This window comes from Vicia villosa, unplaced genomic scaffold (genome assembly GCF_029867415.1).
Source record: "Vicia villosa cultivar HV-30 ecotype Madison, WI unplaced genomic scaffold, Vvil1.0 ctg.000426F_1_1, whole genome shotgun sequence".
Lineage (NCBI taxonomy): Eukaryota > Viridiplantae > Streptophyta > Magnoliopsida > Fabales > Fabaceae > Vicia > Vicia villosa.
This window is the reverse complement of record NW_026705203.1, coordinates 429,454-452,273: the sequence shown is the minus strand read 5'-3', so window position 1 is coordinate 452,273 and position 22,820 is coordinate 429,454.

Genomic DNA, 22,820 nt, shown 5'->3' with positions numbered 1-22,820 from the left:
AGGTGTGCACTTCTTGTCACTTAATCACTTTGATTTAATTAAGAAAGAATTTTGTAAGATTGATTCAAAGGATCAAAGGTATTCAAGAGGTGTGCACTTCTTGTCACTTGATCACTTTGATTTAATTAAGAAAGAAATTTTTTAAGTTTGATTCAAAGGATCAAAGGTATTCAAGAGGTGTGCACTTCTTGTCACTTAATCACTTTGATTTAATTAAGAAAGAATTTTTTAAGATGATTCAAAGGATCAAAGGTATTCAAGAGGTGTTCACCCCTTGTCACTTAATCACTTTGATTTAATTAAGAAAGGATTTAAACTTAATTAACGCATTTTAGTCCCAAAGATCAAGGTATTTAAGAGGTGTTCACCCCTTATCACTCAATCTTTCGGTATGATTAAGAAAATAGTTTTCGAAAAGAATAAACTCGACGTTGGATCGAGAAACTAATTGAAACGGCTTACTGAAATTGTCGAAAATGAAGGAATTTAGTACGAGAGCAAGCGTACGAGCATCACAAGCGACACCTTAGACATACATCTAAAGAGAACTAAATGTTCTAAGAAAAAATTTAAATTCTCAACAAAATCTTATTTTTTTAAATATATTCTAAAAGAAAAAATAATTTTTTTGTAATTTTTATGAACGTCTAATGTCCTAATTAATTAAAACTATTTAATTTTTGTTTAAAAAAAAACAGGAAACATAAAAATCAAACAAGTAGTGGGCCATGAGTGTTAAAACTTGCGGTGAGGCCCATGACAAGAAAACTCAGCAAAGCAAATGAGGGTGGACCGGGTCGGTTGGATCCAAACCGGACCCAAAACCTGGTTCTAACGTTACCGGGTTAAAAGAAAACCCTAGGACACTCACTTCCTCCCTCTCACTCGCGTTTCGTCTCTCTCGAAATCAATCATCGATCAACAAATTGCAAGAACGACAACATGAAACTCTCACGATCTCTCTCGCTCTCTCTCGATGGATTCTCGGTTTATCGTCGATTCAAACAACATCAAGTGACAAACATACAAGCAAATCAAAACCCTAAGCCCCATTCACAATCCCAAATCACCCTCAATTCGATGATCCAGAGATTTACAGATTATACTAGCAAATGAAAATTGAAGAAAATAAGTAAGTCATCGTTCAAGCATAAATCAACATTTGAGAGTGAGTGTACCGATTATACAAGCTTCTAATATGGTATCAGGTAATCCTTCTTCCGCTTCTTCGTTCTGAGTGTGCTGAAGATGCGACGTCGGTTCGATTTCGGTGTGCTTCTGCTTCTTCTGATATGCCTTTTCTTCTGTTTGTATGTTGTTATATTGTTCTGTGTTTTGTTGTATGATGGTTTTGCTGTGTGTTTTTGTTTTGTGTGACTTGGTGTGAGTTGAGTTAGATGGTGAAAGGTTGTTTGCTGGGTAAGGTTTTTGGAGTGATATTATTGGTGTATTGAATGAGCAGAGTATTTTTTGAGTTTTCGTTCTATGGTGTTTGAGTTGTTATCTGGGAGTTTGAGTGGATTTTGCAGGTTGTGAACCGAAGGTTATGAGTTGAGTGTGAGGATTAGGCAGAAGTTTTGGTTTTGTTTCTTGGTGGCTGCCCCCCCTTTTTTCTTTAGGGTTTTTCCCCATTTATAGCCCTCTGGTGGTGAGATTAGAGGGAAAACGAATTTGAATAAACTTACTTCTTTGGCCATTCTGAGGGATGCTTTTTTCTGTTTTTCTACTGCTTTCTTTTTCCTCCTCAATTTGATGCAAACTCTGTCTTTTGTGTTGCAAGCTTTCTCTAATGTGGTATCTGTTTCCTACTCTTTCTGTAGCAGGTTTCTGTTTTGGCTATTTTCAAGTAATTGACTTGGTGCACACAGCGGGCAGCAGGCCTTTTGGCTGGTTTTGGTGCACACAGCGGGCAGCAGGCCTTTTGGCTGGTTTTGGTGCACACAGCATTGGGCAATGCATCAACAACAACAATGGGCTTAGCAACAATAGTTTAGGACCCTTAGGATTTGAGTATAGGGACTGATTTTCATGTTATGTAACAACTTGTGTAAATATTTGCAACCATTTCAAATGATTAAATACTTCATCAAAAGTCTTGTAATCTCATGTAATTTTTTTATGGAATTTTGAATGAAGATTCTACCTTTTTGTGAGTAATTGCATTTGAATACCAATTGTTCTTGAAATGTTCAAAATGGAATTAAAAATGTGATCTCTCTTTTCTTCTTGTAAGATGTAAAGCTATTGGAAATTGAATGGAATGAAACCTCATGATTTTTGAATGAATATGGCTTCATGTTTTGATTCATGGACTTTAGGATTTAAATGACAAATATCTTCATAACATAAGAAATCATCTTATAATATTGTCAAAAACTACATGAACTTTATCTTTTGAACTCTTGAATCAAGCGTTTGCAAATTTGACACTTATTCTTGTATTCTCAATGCAAAGAAACACAAACTCACTCAAGACCAACGATTATGACCAAAATGATTATTGAATTGATAATTGGATCACCATATCGATGAAATAGAAAACCCTAATTTATTTCCACTAGAACCAACCTTTGAATCACGCTTGATTGATATACCCAGCTTAAACCATGCAAAAAACCCTGATTTTGTACAAAATGTCAATTATTTGAACTCATATCTTAGTGAATGAATGAATGATATGCAAACGATCTAGTGGACCGAAATGTATGGTCAAAAATTGGGGTATGACAGATGCCCCTATTTAAGTGTCTTCAATCTAGAGATATGAAGATTGAAATCTTCGTCTCGATGTGATTGAAGGGACTTAAATACAAAAAATACACAATTTTTGGCCTTAAGAACTGCAAATATGCATGTTGATATGATATGTATGAATGCAAATGAGGGAAATTAATGGTACAAGGTGTCACAAGAGACAAACTACCACTAGAGAAACAAAGAAAAAGACAAATGAACTCCACAAGGGAATATCGACAAAGCGACCTAACTGGGGGAAGGGATTACAACAAAGGGATATCCTAGTCCACTTGGAACATAATCCAACTCCACTGGAGAAGAGATTACAAATCTGCAAGGGAAAATACCCCACTGGTAGAGAAACAAAGGATGCACCGACTTTTACTGAAGGTGGGGAAAGAAAAGATACACCGACGTTTACTGAAGGTGAACTACCGACTTTTACTGAAGGTAGAGAAACAAAAGATACACCGACGTTTACTGAAGGTGAACTACCAACGTTTACTGAAGGTAGAGAAATGAAAGATACACCGACGTTTACTGAAGGTGAACTACCGACTTTTACTGAAGGTAGAGAAACAAAAGAATCACCGACGTTTACTGAAGGTGAACTACCAACGTTTACTGAAGGTAGAGAAACAAAAGAATCACCGACGTTTACTGAAGGTGAACTACCAACGTTTACTGAAGGTAGAGAAACAAAAGATACACCGACGTTTACTGAAGGTGAACTACCAACGTTTACTGAAGGTAGAGAAACAAAAGAATCACCGACGTTTACTGAAGGTGAACTACCAACGTTTACTGAAGGTAGAGAAATGAAAGATACACCGACGTTTACTGAAGGTGAACTACCAACGTTTACTGAAGGTAGAGAAACAAAAGAATCACCGACGTTTACTGAAGGTGAACTACCAACGTTTACTGAAGGTAGAGAAATGAAAGATACACCGACGTTTACTGAAGGTGAACTACCAACGTTTACTGAAGGTAGAGAAACAAAAGATACACCGACGTTTACTGAAGGTGAACTACCAAATTTTAATGAAGGTAGAGAAACAAAAGATACACCGACGTTTACTGAAGGTGAACTACCGACTTTTACTGAAGGTAGAGAAACAAAAGAATCACCGACGTTTACTGAAGGTGAACTACCCACTTTTACTGAAGGTAGAGAAACAAGAGAATCACCAACTTTTACTGAAGGTGAACTACCAACTTTTACTGATGGTAGAGAAACAAAAGAATCACCGACGTTTACTGAAGGTGAACTACCCACTTTTACTGAAGGTAGAGAAACAAGAGAATCACCAACTTTTACTGAAGGTGAACTACCAACTTTTACTGATGGTAGAGAAACAAAAGAATCACCGACGTTTACTGAAGGTGAACTACAAACTTTTACTGAAGGTAGACTACCAACTTTTACTGAAGGTAGAGAAACAAAGGATACACCGACGTTTACTGAAGGTGAACTACCAACTTTTACTGAAGGTAGAGAAACAAAAGAATCACCAACGTTTACTGAAGGTGAACTACCAACTTTTACTGAAGGTAGAGAAACCAAAGAATCACCGACGTTTACTGAAGGTGAACTACCAACTTTTACTGAAGGTAGAGAAATGAAAGATACACCAACGTTTACTGAAGGTGAAGGGATCTTCATCAAAGGTGTAAATTAAATACACTCTTGATCCAAATTTCATTGATTTTAGAGGTCTAAATGATTAGAGAAAAAACAATCCAAGAATGAGTTGGAGAGAAACGGTAAACCAAGACTCTTCCTCATGAGGAATAAGCTCATCTAAGGATTTATCCTATCCGAAATGGAAAGGAAAGCTAAAGCAAAACACTCCCACGAGGGATAAACTCAATGGGGAATTTAGAAAGGATATACACTTTTCTGCTTAGGGCTGACACTCTATTGGAGGGAAGGAATACACTACTTGGTGATAAAAATAACCAAAATGGATTTAGGATCATTAGGAAATGCAAATGTGCATGAATGATGTAAGTATGGATGTATGAATGTAATGCATATGCTGACAAAATGAACAAAACAGATAAACTGGAGATCTTCAAAACATCATAGTACAACGAGATACTCGACTAATCTCAATTGGATGGAGACTTCTACATAGAGTTTGTCTTTTATAACATCTTCTAGAAGAAATAAATTTATGCTGGAGATGAGAAAAATTTGATGGGAATAACATCCATTAGGGAAATAAACCCTAGAGGGAAACCACACTTATCGGAGAAACTTACTAGCAGCGGAACCACGCTTACTGGGATAACCCAAAGCGAAACTGGAAACATCAATTGTTGGAAAAGCTTCAAAACTGCTTGGGGAATCAGGACCACCACTTAGGAAAAAATAGAATCAGCTTACTCCATTGGGGAAATCAAAGATCAAATATAAAACCTCCAAAATTCTTAAGGTTTCAAACACTCTCAATACTGCAGCAAATAAATCAGCCGGAGGAGAACCACCATCAACCAATCAAATCATGATTCACAAATCACTGAAGAATCTTATGCACTATTGTAAATGAGGATCTGAGATCTTATGCCCCTATGCTTGGAACTTGGAAGGAGATTGCCCCTGAATGTTGAGCCCTTTAAGTAACTGGCTCCACTATTTTAATAATGTAACATGCCCCAGTGTGAGCCTTTGAGAGACTTTGTCTCGAGGTAACTGCCCCAGATCAAATGGATCTTGAAATAACTTGCCCCAAGTTGACTATGCTTGGGAAGAATGTGCCCCTGATTGAATCACTTGCAGATACCTAATTTCACACATCTGCAATTCCTTTAATGCTAAGCGCTGACTTGCAAATAAAACAATTTATTCAAAATGGTAATTTTAATGCAACGTATATGGAAATTTCGAAAACAAATCATTTATTGGATGATAAAGGTATAACAAAAGGTGAATCCTTATGAGAAATTTTTTTGAAATTCAATTTGTGAAAGATAACGTAACAGCATGATGTCAACGCAAATGATTAGCAAATAAATTAGGAGTCAAGTTAACACAACCTTGCAGTAGTATGCTTTCAAAGGAAACCTTGCTTCAATTAGGTCTTTTAAGGGTTGTAATGTGGTCAGGTTCACGGTTTATGAAACAAAGGATATAGGCTCAAATTTTAATTTTAACCCACCCATTCTTCGTGATGTACTTCAGTCCTATGTTCAGTTATTTGACATATATATTCAACTTCCAAAAGGATTTGCAAATGTTGGTTTGAGAACCAATTATCTTTGAGGCGGCAGTCATCTATTCTTCTTTGGAAGTCACACAAGATTTTTTTGACAACGATCTTTTATAATCTTTCAATCCAACGGGATGCCCTAATTTTTGCCTAAGTCTCCTTTATAGGTTTTGACTTAGCGGGCCTTTCTATTTTTTCTTTTTTTTTTTTAATTCTATTTTTTTTTTAACAACTTGTGTGACGTTTGTCCACTTGATTAGAGAATTTATAGACTGCGTCTGCCACATTGATGGTTCCAGAGAGTACAACTGTCATAAGCTTTGGATTTTCACTACTTCTTCGACATTGTGTACGAAGAGAGGACACAGTTGAACCTCTTTTGGGATGGTCCCTTCAGAAATGAATGATTCTCTTGGAAATCAAATGAATTAGTCATTGTAACTAAATAACTACCCTGCCCTAGGTTAATATTTAAGGGTTTTGATTTTTTTGAAAATAAACACCAACTTCTAGGCTCAAAGGGGTTAACAAGGGATTATCTTCCTTATAACTCCAGTGTTTGGGGATTTGAAACAATGCCTGTACATCGTTAGCAAAGTTTTATTCGAAAGCATACTATTTCAATTCGTGTATTTCGTTTTCATCATTCTCCCTCCAATACTTGCTTAAACAAAAGTACGATAAAGAAAAGGAAATGGGAGAAACAAAGACATTTTTTTGTTTTGTTTTTGTAAAGAAAGTAAAAAAACAGAGTGAAACGAATGGATTGATTCAAAACTTGCATTCATTTCATTAATACTACCATTAAGTTTAACAATGTTTTTAAAAGCAAATAAACACTTAGCAATCAAGGAAAAAACTACAAATGCAAATGATAAAAGTGGCTCAATGACCTTCTTTGATTGGCTTTGAGGAGACGATTCAGGAAGTCATCACACTGATCATGGCATAGGATTGGTGACCATATTAGGACTGATATCCTTGAAAGAGAGTATCTCATTGTCAACCAGATCTTGAACTATTTCCTTCAGGACATTGCAATCTTCAATGGAGTGACCTGATATCCCACTATGAAAATCACACTTGACGTTTGGATCGTATTCCTTGGGAAATGGAAACTTTGCAGGTCGGGTTGGTCTGGGAGCCACCAATGAGTTCTGAATCAACACAGGATACAACTCTGTATAAGTCATAGGAATAGTATCAAAGCGGCGAGGTCTCTTTTGTTGTTTCCTCAATGTTTTATTCAGCTTCTTGCCTTGCCACTGATAACCTTGGCTTTGTCGAGGGATAGGCAAAGATTGTTGATCAGGAATTTTTGAAAAGGAGGGTTGAGGAAGATCCATAGGAGACGGGCCATAGGCTTCCACTTGAGCAACCACTGGATGATACAACCTTTGGGCTATAGGAGCATGCACTTCTGGTGCAATGATCGGTGGAGAGATTTTTCCACCTTTCAGTAAGATTTCCAGAATTCCCATGATATGATTCATCTGCTCCCTCAACTGGCTAACTTCCACTCTCAACAACTTTTGGTCTTGTTGAAATTCTTCCATAGTCTTTGGATACATGCTTTTATTCTAATGTGTCGAGGAATCAGCTTGACGATTGATAGTGACTGAATGAAAGAGACAATTGGAATGATGTACTTGCATGATGCAAATGATATGCAATGTTGGATGCAAAGCATGATAATGAAATAACCTATTGAAGAAGCTTCCTTAAGTTAGGACAGTTCTAAGTTATTTACCCAAGAATCCCCTCACAAGGTTAGCTCTAGAGTTTTTGGATATAACGGTTCCTAGAGGCACCCAAGCATAATCAGAATATTGTTATGCGACAGGTGAACCATCTTATGACAAATTCATGAATATGCATCCTCTAGGCGAGGTTATTGTACCAATCATACAAGGAGTGCACCTTGGGGATCGATACATAACGTCTATTGATGGAACGGGTTCTAAAGGTCCTTGGAATTAACGACAAAATCAGATTTCGGTCATGCGATAGGCGAACCATCTTATGACAAATCTCATGACTAAGTCTCCTCCAAGTGGGGTTTTCGTATTAGCCATTCAAGGTGTTCACCTTGGGGACTAGCACTACACAACCACCTCCTAACTTATGTTTTTCTCTTGTTTTTCAAAAGCTCGGGTTGAGAGCTTCACTCAGATATCATTCCCATTCCCACAGATGAATATATATGGCAATATAAATACAAGCAATAAACCAAGAGTAAAGAAACATAAATAACATAAATAACACAAGAGCACAAGAATAAGCATAAAGAACATAGGAATAAACAAACAAAGACAAACACTTAAACATAAAACAAACTAAACTAGGGTTGACTCTCTTAAGATTTCTAACAGTCCCCAGCAGAGTCGCCAATTCTGTAGCGCTAAAAAATACTCGAGGTGTCTACACACTCGAAAAAGAACAGAGTCGCCACCGATCTTTATTTATTCCAAAGAGGAAAGGGAAAATGTCGAATAAAACCCATGAACAAAAACAAATGGATAAGATGGTCATCGCAACCAAATTAGGGTTCGGGAGTCGGTTAAGCAAGGGGAAGGTATTAGCACCCCTCACCTCCATCGTACTCGATGGGACCCATTTAGCTAGTTTTATGAATGAGTGTTTGCGTAATGTTTGTGTTCTTTAGTTTATTAATCGATAAAAAAGAAAAGAAAAAGGATTTTTATTTTTATTATTGTGCTCGCCAAGACATCGAGTCTTGTGCCTACGTACTCCCTCGTGCAATGGGAAAGTCAGAGCAATCTTAGTTCGAGATAAAAAAACTACGAGTTTGTTGGTTAATTTTATGAAGGATGTTTAGTGTTTGGTTCGAAGGATCAAAGGTATTCAAGAGGTGTGCACCCCTTGTCACTCGATCACTTTGATTTAATTAAGAAATAATTTTAATATTTGATTCAAAGGATCAAAGGTATTCAAGAGGTGTGCACCCCTTGTCACTCGATCACTTCGATTTAATTAAGGAAGAATTTTAATATTTGATTCAAAGGATCAAAGGTATTCAAGAGGTGTGCACCCCTTGTCACTTAATCACTTTGATTTAATTAAGAAAGAATTTTTAAGATTGATTCAAAGGATCAAAGGTATTCAAGAGGTGTGCACTTCTTGTCACTTGATCGCTTCGATTTAATTAAGAAAGAAATTTTTTAAGTTTGATTCAAAGGATCAAAGGTATTCAAGAGGTGTGCACTTCTTGTCACTTAATCACTTTGATTTAATTAAGAAAGAATTTTTTAAGATTGATTCAAAGGATCAAAGGTATTCAAGAGGTGTGCACTTCTTGTCACTTAATCACTTTGATTTAATTAAGAAAGAATTTTTTAAGATTGATTCAAAGGATCAAAGGTATTCAAGAGGTGTGCACTTCTTCTCACTTAATCACTTTGATTTAATTAAGAAAGAATTTTGTAAGATTGATTCAAAGGATCAAAGGTATTCAAGAGGTGTGCACTTCTTGTCACTTGATCACTTTGATTTAATTAAGAAAGAAATTTTTTAAGTTTGATTCAAAGGATCAAAGGTATTCAAGAGGTGTGCACTTCTTGTCACTTAATCACTTTGATTTAATTAAGAAAGAATTTTTTAAGATGATTCAAAGGATCAAAGGTATTCAAGAGGTGTTCACCCCTTGTCACTTAATCACTTTGATTTAATTAAGAAAGGATTTAAACTTAATTAACGCATTTTAGTCCCAAAGATCAAGGTATTTAAGAGGTGTTCACCCCTTATCACTCAATCTTTCGGTATGATTAAGAAAATAGTTTTCGAAAAGAATAAACTCGACGTTGGATCGAGAAACTAATTGAAACGGCTTACTGAAATTGTCGAAAATGAAGGAATTTAGTACGAGAGCAAGCGTACGAGCATCACAAGCGACACCTTAGACATACATCTAAAGAGAACTAAATGTTCTAAGAAAAAATTTAAATTCTCAACAAAATCTTATTTTTTTAAATATATTCTAAAAGAAAAAATAATTTTTTTGTAATTTTTATGAACGTCTAATGTCCTAATTAATTAAAACTATTTAATTTTTGTTTAAAAAAAAACAGGAAACATAAAAATCAAACAAGTAGTGGGCCATGAGTGTTAAAACTTGCGGTGAGGCCCATGACAAGAAAACTCAGCAAAGCAAATGAGGGTGGACCGGGTCGGTTGGATCCAAACCGGACCCAAAACCTGGTTCTAACGTTACCGGGTTAAAAGAAAACCCTAGGACACTCACTTCCTCCCTCTCACTCGCGTTTCGTCTCTCTCGAAATCAATCATCGATCAACAAATTGCAAGAACGACAACATGAAACTCTCACGATCTCTCTCGCTCTCTCTCGATGGATTCTCGGTTTATCGTCGATTCAAACAACATCAAGTGACAAACATACAAGCAAATCAAAACCCTAAGCCCCATTCACAATCCCAAATCACCCTCAATTCGATGATCCAGAGATTTACAGATTATACTAGCAAATGAAAATTGAAGAAAATAAGTAAGTCATCGTTCAAGCATAAATCAACATTTGAGAGTGAGTGTACCGATTATACAAGCTTCTAATATGGTATCAGGTAATCCTTCTTCCGCTTCTTCGTTCTGAGTGTGCTGAAGATGCGACGTCGGTTCGATTTCGGTGTGCTTCTGCTTCTTCTGATATGCCTTTTCTTCTGTTTGTATGTTGTTATATTGTTCTGTGTTTTGTTGTATGATGGTTTTGCTGTGTGTTTTTGTTTTGTGTGACTTGGTGTGAGTTGAGTTAGATGGTGAAAGGTTGTTTGCTGGGTAAGGTTTTTGGAGTGATATTATTGGTGTATTGAATGAGCAGAGTATTTTTTGAGTTTTCGTTCTATGGTGTTTGAGTTGTTATCTGGGAGTTTGAGTGGATTTTGCAGGTTGTGAACCGAAGGTTATGAGTTGAGTGTGAGGATTAGGCAGAAGTTTTGGTTTTGTTTCTTGGTGGCTGCCCCCCCTTTTTTCTTTAGGGTTTTTCCCCATTTATAGCCCTCTGGTGGTGAGATTAGAGGGAAAACGAATTTGAATAAACTTACTTCTTTGGCCATTCTGAGGGATGCTTTTTTCTGTTTTTCTACTGCTTTCTTTTTCCTCCTCAATTTGATGCAAACTCTGTCTTTTGTGTTGCAAGCTTTCTCTAATGTGGTATCTGTTTCCTACTCTTTCTGTAGCAGGTTTCTGTTTTGGCTATTTTCAAGTAATTGACTTGGTGCACACAGCGGGCAGCAGGCCTTTTGGCTGGTTTTGGTGCACACAGCGGGCAGCAGGCCTTTTGGCTGGTTTTGGTGCACACAGCATTGGGCAATGCATCAACAACAACAATGGGCTTAGCAACAATAGTTTAGGACCCTTAGGATTTGAGTATAGGGACTGATTTTCATGTTATGTAACAACTTGTGTAAATATTTGCAACCATTTCAAATGATTAAATACTTCATCAAAAGTCTTGTAATCTCATGTAATTTTTTTATGGAATTTTGAATGAAGATTCTACCTTTTTGTGAGTAATTGCATTTGAATACCAATTGTTCTTGAAATGTTCAAAATGGAATTAAAAATGTGATCTCTCTTTTCTTCTTGTAAGATGTAAAGCTATTGGAAATTGAATGGAATGAAACCTCATGATTTTTGAATGAATATGGCTTCATGTTTTGATTCATGGACTTTAGGATTTAAATGACAAATATCTTCATAACATAAGAAATCATCTTATAATATTGTCAAAAACTACATGAACTTTATCTTTTGAACTCTTGAATCAAGCGTTTGCAAATTTGACACTTATTCTTGTATTCTCAATGCAAAGAAACACAAACTCACTCAAGACCAACGATTATGACCAAAATGATTATTGAATTGATAATTGGATCACCATATCGATGAAATAGAAAACCCTAATTTATTTCCACTAGAACCAACCTTTGAATCACGCTTGATTGATATACCCAGCTTAAACCATGCAAAAAACCCTGATTTTGTACAAAATGTCAATTATTTGAACTCATATCTTAGTGAATGAATGAATGATATGCAAACGATCTAGTGGACCGAAATGTATGGTCAAAAATTGGGGTATGACAGCGACGTAGCCGCAAGAAATGCCGAAATTGAGGAAATGAGGAGAAAACAAATGAAGATTCAAGAAGAAATGACGAGAAAAGAATTAGAGATGCGGGAAGAAATGAGGAGGAAAATAATGAAGAATGAAGAAGCAATACGGGTTGCAAGTGAGCGGGCGCAGAGATTTGAAACATTTATGGCAACACAAATGATGAACGAAAGTTTCGGTCGTGGATATGGAAGAGTTTTTGAGGAGGAGGAGGATGAGGGGAAGGAAGAGAAAGAATAAGAAGAAGAAGAAGAAGAAGAAGAAGAAGATGATGATGAGGAAGGAGAAGATGAAGATAATTAAAATGTTTTGATGTATTAATTTGTTTAATGTTTAACTTTTTTAGGATAATTTTCACTTTATGTATTAATTTGTATGTCAACTTTAATTATGAATAATGTAGTTTTATTTAAATTTATTTATGCAAAATTTTATATATATATATATATATATATATATATATATATATATATATATATATATATATATATATATATATATATTGTAATAATTATGTATCATTTTAAATTTCCTTCTACAATTTGCGTGGGGATAAACCCCTCACAAATTTCAAAAAGCAGAAATTTGCTAAGGGATTAACCCCTAGCTTAATGCTGACACAATTCTGCAACTACATTTTTTGCCCACTGTCTGTGCACTGTGTCTACGAGTGTGAGTTAGAAAGTGCGTAAATATTGATTTGCAATTTGCGAGAGAGATAACCCCAAGAAAAATTAGTGAGCTGGGGGCGTTGTCCACTACGCCAAAAAGGGGTTTAGGCAGTGCCCCTTAGACAGCGCTTATTTCCAAAAGCGCTAATATAAGTTTTAAAAAATATAAAACACGAAACGCATACACGAAATTTGTGCAAAAGCGCTGCTAAAAGGCCCACTTTAGAAAGCGCTTCTAAAAGGCCCATGTTAGAAAGCACTTTACCAAAGCGCTACTAAAGGCCCACGTTAGAAAGCGCTCTATCAAAGCGCTCCTAAAGGCCCACCTAGAAAGCGCTGCTAAAGGCCAATTAAAAAGTGAAAGCACTGCTAAATCTCCATGTTATCGTTCTTCTTCTCCCAAACGATAAACCCTAGTTTTCTGAATCCACAAATTTCTTATGTACCCTAGCTTCTGAATCCATAAACCCTTTTGAATCCAACGAAACTTGTGAATTTCTTCTTTCTTCTCTTACGAAAATCCCTTCAGCAAATTTGAAGAACACTAATCGGTCCCACGACACCGATTTTCTTCTTCCGCAAAACAAAATTGCAATCTTTTGGGTTTATATCTTCTTCTTCGGCAATAGAGGTATGTTTGGCGGATGCGGACTTTCTTATGGGTTTATATCTTCTTTCTTCAGCGATTGTTATTTCTACTTGTTTCAGTTTTGATTGTTACTATAACTTGCTCTTGTTCTAAAAGTTTTGTTCATGGTTTTGTTCTAAAAGTTTTGTTCATGGTTTGAAGTTTTGTTACTGTAACTTTGAATGTAGTGGAACTGAAAAAAGATTGTTATTTGAAGGTAGCAAGATAACAGCTTGTCAACTATTTGTGGAGAAGTGTTGGGAATTTCATTATCTAAGGTTTGTTTGTTTAATAAACCATTCAATTCAACTTTGTGGATGTGTCTGTATTTGTACTATCTATGATCAGAAATTTGTGATTATGGTAAATGAATCATTATGTGAAATGATCTGTTGTTAATCAAATGAGTTTTCTAATAGCATTTGGAGAAGTGTTTTTTTAAATAGATTTTGATGATGTACTTTTAAAGTCACCAGATTTTAATGAGTTGTTAACTTATAACAAATAATCATGTTGTAAACGATAGTTGATTCGATTACTTATTTCTGCTTAAGATACATGACTTGTTCTGCCCAGTTATATTATATCCACATGAAAATCATAAAGTGAACTCTTATGGTAATTAGTTTTTCTTTTGGTATAGTTACGTGACTAATTAGTGTTTTTGTTTAGCGGCTGCCCGGATACTAATAGCATGATAAAACCATGATTTAATTCTTGTTTTTGCCACTTTTGAACATGATTGGAATATACCATGAACTTGTTCATAATTGATTATTGGTTTTGATGTTGCGTTTTGTTGATTGAGTTATTTTAAAGGAGATATGGATGACATTGTTGAAAAATTTGTTTTGAATGTGAAAGTTTAAATTATTTGTGGCATCTCTTTGTTTCCGCGTTTGTTATATATTCTATCATTCAATAAAATTAAATATTTGTCATTTTATATACTCAATTAATTATGGAATTAGGTATTTGGAATTATATATTTGGAATTATATATTTTTCATTAGATACTTACGTTTTTCTTTATTACAGGTTAGATGGCTAGTAACGAGGATCATCCACATGATGATTCTATTAATGATGGAGGTGAATCCGTTAATACAACGGAAAGGGAAATTAGACGAGGAATAACTATTATGAAAAGAATCATTCGTGAAAGAGAAAGAGGAATAAAATATGATGTGCATTGGAATTCAAATGACCAACTAATTGAGCCTAACGGTTCTCAATTGACAAGTTACATTGGTTCAATTGTAAGGAGCGAAGTTCCAATTACTTTTGATAATTGGAGAAACAAGGAGTTGGATGACGCTAAAGACAGAATATGGAGTGAGATACAGGTACCATATGTGATGTTATTTGTTTTTTATTACAAATATATCTTTAAATTACTTATACTAACGCACTCTGTGTATGTTTTCATAGAAGTCTTTCAATATTGATGATACCATAAAAGGTTATTATCTTCAATTAGTCGGAAAAAGACTCTGCGGGTTTCAAACTTATTTAACAAACAAGTTTCTTAGGGATGCCGACAACAATTTTGTTAACGCAGATCGTCCAACGATGTATGCAAACTTGATTTCACCGGAAGAATGGGAAACTTTTAAAGCCAAACGAAGAAACCCAAATTTTTAGAGTGTGAGTTCCGTAAATCGCCAACGAGCATCAAGTCCCGCGTATCCATACAAAAAAAGGCGTAAGGGATATGCATGCTTACAATAAAAAATACTAAGTATCTATAAATTGCAATGATATACTTGTTCATCATGAGTTATAATTGATTTTTTTTTTGACTTAATGGAAGGCTGCCCTTGTGGGTAAGGATGAAGTTGTTAAGGAAGATGTTCTACAAATTTTTGAGAAATGTGTAAGTATAACATTAATTGTTTAATTAAATCAAAAGTTTATTAACATATAATATTCATGCTTTTTTGATATTCATATGAATTTAAGGAGAATCTGTCTTAGTCTATATCTCCAGGTGAAGGCAATGATTGTAGGAGCATACTTAATCGACCATTAGATGTTCGTGAGTATTTCGGTCAGGTGAGGGGTATGAGACATGGGGTCACTCCAACATCCTTGAAAAAGAAAAATCCAAAGACAAAATCTCATAGCAATAAAGAACTGCAGGCAAAGTTGTAAGCATTAGAAGCTGAAGTTCGTGAATTGAGAAAGGAAAAAGAAAGTTATCAATCAGAAAGGGAAGCTTCAGGTTTTAAAGATACTAGTGACAAAGCTAGTATCAATTGTATTGTTCAACTGAATATTTCTAAGGTAATTATATATATTATTATGAAATTAAATTGGTGTAATTTATTTAACAATGTCATATTTATTATTGGTTTTAGGGTATTTCACCCTTTCAACTCTATTTATCGTCACCGACTTATCGGATGGTTGGCAAGGGAAAAGAGCATAATACTTTGGGAGAAGTACTTCACCATCAACTGCTCCCTGCTGAATATTTGAAAGTATTAATTAATATTGCTTTAGAGGGAGGTGTGTTATTACCTATACCAGACGATGTTTTAGATGGAACATTGGTGGGAGAGGCAATAGGTGCGTATGTTGTATGGTCGTCAAGCCTCATTCGCGTAGATGATGAGGTATGCTTAAAAATATTATGAACCTTTGGGTATTCAAAGTTTTTACGAGTATTTTACGCACATTTTTTACATGGTAATGTTAGACTCCTACGCGGAAAACCGAATCAGTTGCATCAAAAAGTAGGTATAACACAATTATATGATATATATGCATAGAAAATGTTAATTCTTGATCTTATACTTCACCTAACTAATTATATGATATTTAGATTCATGCTAAAGAGATTGAACAAGTTGGTAGGGGTAAGGAGCCTGAAATTAGCAAAATTTCCCCACAAAAAAAGGTTATTGCTAAGAAGACTGCAACTAGCAAAAAACCTACTTCTCAGTATAGGCTGTGCCTTCGGTCATTATTTGAATACATGGAAGAAATTGGTATAGAGGATATGGATCAAGTTTTTAAAAATTTGGAATTATGCCTCGGTGGTATTGATACATACATCAGGTATACTTGATCAACTTTGTTTAATTAAATGAACAATTTATTTACTCATTTCAATGAATATAGTCTAATGTTAATGATGTTTTTAGTTAAGGTTTCTGTATGACAAAGTGTTGCGCCCGCGTGGATTGGAAGAAATATTCGCTTTCTTAGCTCCCAACACTGTCAACTCAGGGTTAATCAAAACAAAACCAGATGATGTCATAGAGTATGTATTCAACAAAGACATAGAAAAGTTGTTCTTTTTACCAAATAATACTGGGAGCGAGTTAGATTTTCATCCTAACTTCATCTATTATAATTTTTCGTTTTTTAACGTTGTGTAGAAACTTTTCATCTAACTTTTTGTTTAATCTTATAGTGGACACTGGTTATTGGTTGCGATTAATCATATAAGAGAGATTGTATATTATCTGGATTCGTTAGACAATGATTGGACAACATTTCCAGATTTGAAGACGATGATTGATACGTAAGTGAGATTGTTTTAAATATTTGTGTGTATATTTATTTATCTACGTGAGATTAATATTCTAAATAGTCATTTATTTTTTACTATAGCATTCTACAAGCTTTTCAATCACAAAGAGATATTCAAGTACCAAAGAGTGTAGCTAACAACATTACATGGATCAGAGTGCAGGTATATTTTTACAATTTTTGATTATATTAGTGACGATACTTGATAAAACAAGTTAAGGGGTATATCCTGATAAATATCCGTATTTTCTTTCCATCTGTTGTATCCTAGTAAACGTAATGGTATAGATTGCGGTTATTTCATCTTGAGGTTTATGAAAGAAACTCTTCTTTTGGATCGAATAGAGATTCCATCCACGATATGAATTTCTAACTTAGGAATTATTTTTAATATTTTTCATAAAATGGCATAGTGTTTTAACTAAATCACATACTATGTTATATTATTATGTAGTACTATGACGAATTCAAGTATGCTCATTACTTAAAAGATCAATTGGATGAACTTAAGTAGGAATGGTGTCAATTTAATGTGGAGTTGAGAATTTTATAAGGTATATTATCTTTCTTTCGTTGATGAGAACTTTGAGTATAACTTTCGATTTTTGAGTATAAATTCGAATAAAGCTTTGTTTTATCGTGGTATGAATTTCGATCTTTTGGTTTTGTTTTAGGTCATAGGTGCAGATGTAGAAGATAGAGCTAACAATTTCATTGCTGTTGTTTTTTAGAAATTCTTGAAGATAGTAATATGTTGATTTAAAATCAATTTAGCATTTTAGAATTTTCAAGTTGTATCATCAATTTTCAAGTTGTTGTTGTATATATCATCGATTATATATATGTAGATTTTTGGTATATGCAAATTTGGTGCATATTTATTGGATTGAAGCTTTCAAATCAGGTGTAAAATATGGTGAAAATCTGGTGAAAATTTATTGTATATATTGGATAGCGCTTTCTGTAAGTGAAAATAAGTTTTATAGTTAAAACATTTAGTGAATATTAGACAGCTCTTAAAGAGAAAAGTGCTATCTGAAGTGGGGAGAAGCACTGTCTAAAGTGGGAAAGCGATGTCTAAAGCGATGCCTAAAAGATAGCCAAAAGCACTGTCTAAAGAGAAAGCACTGCTAAAGGGGTACTTTTCAAAGCGCTGTCTAAAGAGAAAGCGCTGTCTAAAGGGATGCATAAGAAAGAACTTTTAAAGTCAAAGCACTGCCTAAAGAGGACATAGAGCAGCGCTTTTACATTAATCCAAAGCGCTACCTTTACTTATAGCAGCGCTAGTTTAGGCAGCGCTTTAAAGCGCTGTCTAGGACCAAAAAAAGCGCTGTCTATATACTTGTTTGGCATAGTGGCCCCCTAGCAAATAATTACTTTGTGAGCTATATGTCCCTTTTCTTGTAGTGTTTGTATGGCTTGACGAATTTCATTTAAATAATTTAAAAAAGGTATGATAAATAAAAGAAACTATATAAATGTTAATCTATCATAAACTTTTAAAATTTTGTTCAATGGTTGATTTTTATTATTTTAAATAAAACATATATATTTATAATAATAATAAAATATTATACTTTTATAATTCGTACTAAAATTAATAAGGTCCAATATTAGACTAAGTTTCATATTAAAGCCACAATTTATATTAAAATCTAATGTTCAACATTGGTTTTGCCCATTTGACTAAGGGCGGTATCTAGGGCAGAAAGATCCTCGTTGTTGCTTGCCATGAAATATGAAAGATGATAGCTTTTGTTTCTGGGATTTTGGTCGTGCAAGAAAATGGTCAAGCAGATGCAAGAAAGGGAAACGAGGCCATTGTTCGGGTGAGAAATGGCCAACAGGGACGGCGCCATTGTTCGGGTGAGAAATGGCCAGCAGGGACGGCGTGATCTTCTATGATGGTTGAGAGAAAAGGGGGATGTATCTGCAAGAAACTCCGATGCCAAAGTAAGAACAAGAGGAAAGGTACAACATAAAATACAAGGTTTTTTGGGTAAGGTTTGAATTACCTTGCCCTTTAGGCGTAGATGGCTATTTATAATGCTCTACTCAGCGTGTGAATAGGTCGCGCTATATTCTGGGTTGGCCGTGTTTCAAGGGCCTACAATATATGAGGTGGGTTGAACAAGTCTTAATGAATTTAGGCAGACTGAACTAGCCGTTGCTGTGAGGGGTCTGTCCTTCAAACATGCTCGGTAGAAGGGTTAGAGAGGAAACGAGGCCCTGTTTGTTAGGGCGAATGAGCTAATGCTTATTGGACAACTTTTATGCTTATGAGTGGATTGAGCCAATTCTGATAATTAGGCTAGTCTATAGGCTATTTATTTTTATTTTTTTAATAAGCAATGATATTAATGAGAGCATAAGGGATACTCCGCCCGATTATAAGATCCAGGACTCCCTTCCTCCAAGACAACCAGAGGAAAGAGAGCCGAAACAAAAACAACAGCCTGTAACAATAACAGAACAAAAAGCACTATGCTGAGCACCGCAGCCAGAGGCTATTTTTTTTAATTTGGTTTTTTACGCCGGTTTCTCATAATATTAATAAAAAATATGTTACTTAAAAAAAAAGAAAAAAATATTAATAAAAAATTTACTAAAAGTAAGAAGGTCCACAATTATCATAAAAAAGAAAAAAATTAAGTATTTAAAATAATGTAAAAATATAATATTTTAGTAAGTTTTTAAAAATAGGCTAAGATAAATTTTTACTATTTTAGTAAATAAGATAAACTTTTAACAAAATAGGTCTAATGTTGAATTTTATTTTTTTAATAAAAAATTTCGTAGTATCATAAAAAAGAAAAAAAATTAAATATTTATTAAAATTTACTAAAAATAAATAATGTCCATTATTTGACTAGATATATATTTGAGTCCCATTTTTTATTATGGAAAAGTGAAAAAAAAACTATTATATTAAATCCTAACATAAACTTTTAAAAATTTATTCAAAAGTGGACTAATTTTTTTTTTTGTAAGCAAGGATTATATTGATAAGAGAACTCAAGTTCTCAAAGCTTGATACAAAAAAATCGGGTTAAAGCCCGAAGAGAGAAAAAATTAAACTCCAATATTGCGCTTTACAAAAAATAATGGAAAGGATTCCTACTAAATTCGTAAAAATTACAATTGGGTTGCCTAATTTTCCCGACAAAAGCCAAACGCCAAACCAAAGCTTTCACCCCCCAAACCATATCGGAAATATTCCATGTATCTCCTCTAAAAACGATTTCGTTTCTAGCCGTCCATAAATACCACATCACTGCCAACCACACTACTCCCTCTTTTTCTTTACGAACCTTAGCTTTCTTTCCGAATTTGTACCACTTCATGAAACTTTCCTTGATGTCTCCACACCAATACACTCCTCTATTTCTCTCCACACCAAATTCACATTATGACATAGCAACAACATGTGACTACCAGTTTCTTCACTCAAACAGCAAAAAACACAGGAAGTGTTGGGAAAAGGTAAAATACCTCTATGGGATAAAGCTCCTCTAGTCGGAAGTCTATCAATAAAACAACGCCATCCAAAAGCCTTTATTTTTGTTGGCACATCCATCTTCCAAACTCTGCTTAAAGCTTTATCGAATTCCCCTATAGGGTCACACAGAATGTGTTCATAATTCAGAACGTTGTAGCAAGATTTAACCAAGAACCTTCCGTCCATACTGGATGTCAACTGCACACAATCGGGCCTGTTACGATCCAAAAACACATCGCATGATTCCTGTTTCAGCCACGACAAGGCATCAGTCCTAGCACGCACCGCATTCTGCTCAGAGTGAGCTTGAATAGCCGCTGGCTACTGCGATGTTCTTGCTACTGGTAAAAAGATCTCCACAGTCTGCAGCCGACTTAGCTGCTGCGAGTTCACCACCTGAGTGTTTTCAGCCACGCCAGAAGGAGGTGGTGCAACCACTCCCTACCGCAACTTTGCAATTAGAGTTCCAGAAGCCTAAAGGTTTTATCGCATTCAAGGACAAAATATCTCTCCACTAAACCGAGTTGAGAACCTCCCCCTTGCCTTTAACTCCTTCGTGAACAACACTAAGGTTAATATTTCCATATTTCGTTTTCAAAACTCCGTACCATAAAGCTCTGGTTTATTCCAAAATTCTCCATTTCCATTTACATAAAAGAGCCACATTAAAATCGCTGATCCTTCTAACCCCCAACCCCCCCTTCTCTATCGGAAGACAAACCGTATCCCAACTAGCCCAATGGGTAGTTCTCTTATCCTCCACCCCTCCCCAAAGGAAATTGCTTTGGATTTTAATGATGTCTTTAATAATTTTCTTAGGCGCCTTGTAAAAAGATAGAAAAAAGATAGCTAAACTCCCATGAACCGCTTTAACAAGAGTAAGTCTACCTCCGAAACTAAGAAATCTCCCTTTCCATGAAGCCAATCTATTCTTTATCTTCTTCATCAGTGGTTCCCAAGAGGTTACTCTTATAGGATTACTTCCGATCGGTATCCATAAAAAAGAAAACTCCTTTCCTTCCTTCTTACAACCAAGAAAACTAGTAGCCACCTCCAAGAAATTAGGACTAATGTTGATTCCAATTAGTTTGCTTTTATGAAAGTTAATACCTAATCTCGAAATCATCTCAAACGCTCTCAACACCGACTTAATAGCCCAAAGGTGTGATCAACTTCCATCTCCAACCAATAACTTATCGCCCGCGAATTGGAGAACATCTATGAAACTCCGCTCATTGAAACTAAACCCCACAAAATCACCGTTGTCCGGACGGATATTCTATCTTATTCTTTAAGAAGTGTTGAGAGTTTGTGAATAAAATGGACTTCTATATGGGGCAAGTCCAATTGTGGAGCTAATTATTTTAAATTAAAATTTCATAATATAACATAGTTTCCACCGCTTTATTGTGGACTATTATAATTTATAATAAAAAGTAAACTCTATAAAAAGAAAGAAAAAAAACTATGTTATATTATGAAAATTTACTTTAAAATAATAAGCTCCACAATTGGACTTGCCCAGTCCATTTATATTATAGAAAAATTTAAAAACAAATATACTATTATATTAAAAAATTTTAAATAAAACAAATATAAATTGTTTTACCGACAGAAACTACAAAGCGTGATCAATCATAATTTAAGTTCTTGATTTTTTTTTTCTATCAGAAAATAGTTTATGAAATGTGTTTTTAGTGGCAGTTGTAGTGAAAGGCTCATAGGAAAATAATGTAAGAATAAAATATTTGAACATTTTCAATATGGTTCTTATTAAGCGGAACGCTCGAAGTACTAAAAATTATTAATCAAACGGATTAGACACTCAATCGGTGTAATATCCCTATCACATCGTTTCAAATTTTTCAATCATTAAATACCTTTCTTAATTTAATTCAAATATCCAAAAATGAATTGGTGCAATATCCATCCCCTAACAACAAAATATGAATCAAATATCCAAAAATGAATGGGTGCTAAATTTTCGGTAAGTCATACCGGAATTTTCAATTATAATGAAATTTTTGATACGACATGCTGAAATTTCAGTTATAATGGAATTTCTGGTATACTGTAAATTTCTAAATATCCGATGTGTTTTAATATTTGTTTTTTCAACGGTTGAGATTTTGCCAACACTTTTAAAGGGTCCTGGTTGCACCGAAACTTATGTATGGCCTAGAATGCACTGACACAGATGTGTGATCTTAGGGTTATTGGATAAGACATCTCAACAAAATACCTCTTTCTAAGTATTTGATAAAAGTATATGTGTATTTCAATGGTTGCAACTCTGCTATTCAAACCATGATTCCAGATGACACTGAATCCCTTGCTATCTTGAAAGAAACGTTGAACTATTTGCTGCCTGATTCCGATAACA